At 68.0% G+C, this 890-nt stretch overlaps 1 protein-coding gene across 1 annotated transcript in view; it reads right to left on the reverse strand.

Annotated features, from left to right (window-relative positions):
* Window positions 1-890, reverse strand: part of LOC101620681 (snRNA-activating protein complex subunit 4) — a 10,413-nt gene that overhangs the window by 4,916 nt on the left and 4,607 nt on the right. The window lies entirely within an intron of this gene.

Raw genomic sequence — 890 nt, forward strand, 5'->3', positions numbered from 1 at the left:
GCCTCTGCGCGGCTGGAGCTGGAGGGGCCCACGGGAAGTGATGTCAGCACCTCCGGATCGTGCACTGGCCGCAACCCAGGGCTGCCCCCGAGAATCCCGAGCCCCTTACTGCGGAGGTCAGCCTTGCAGAGACCTGCCAGCGGACCCCACTGACGCCCCCAGGAGCGCCCCCACATCCTAGCACGTCCCCGCCACGCCCTCTCTGTACGGGTGGCACCCATGGAGTCTGCAGGGGTGGGCGGGCTGTGTCCTGGGTGCCTTCTGGGGGGCAGGGCCGGGGCTGAGGAGGGAGAGGGGCTGGCATACAGAACTGGGGTGCAGGCCAGAGGTGCAGGGGCGGTGAGGGGCCTCAGCAGAGACAGAGCGGGGAGCAGAGCGGGCAGCTGGACCAAGTCCACTGCTGAGGGGAGCCAGGAGGGGTCTGCTGCGCCCTGGAGGTCAGCTCCCGGTGGCCAGGCCAGCCTGCAGGGCTGCGCTTTCACCCGCCGCGCCCGGGAATGCAGACTCCAGCTCCGGGCAGTGCTCCCCGGCCCAGTGCGGCCCAAGCGCCTCGTGCCACACGCCAGCCCTTGCCGAGGACGCGCCGCAGCCCTGCCGCTGGAGCCTCTGGCGCGGGACTGGCTAAATCACCTACAGGGACACGCACGTGAGTTAGAGTTTATTAAATAAGTCGTGGATTTAGTGAACAAGGAAAGAGGTATTAGAAAAAATAACATCTGAACACAGCCCCAAAGGCACAGTGTACGTGACGCTCTCCCCACGGGCAAGCGGACGGAAAGGCACCGGGGCTCTGCGCGCCCCGAACTCCGGGTACAGCGAGGCACGAGCCCGCGCCCTCGGCTGAGAGCAGCATCACACCCCGCAGGGGGCGCCCACCGGGCCCTGGCGCG

The sequence above is a fragment of the Condylura cristata genome, unplaced genomic scaffold (genome assembly GCF_000260355.1).
Source record: "Condylura cristata isolate star-nosed mole 26May11 unplaced genomic scaffold, ConCri1.0 scaffold00006, whole genome shotgun sequence".
Lineage (NCBI taxonomy): Eukaryota > Metazoa > Chordata > Mammalia > Eulipotyphla > Talpidae > Condylura > Condylura cristata.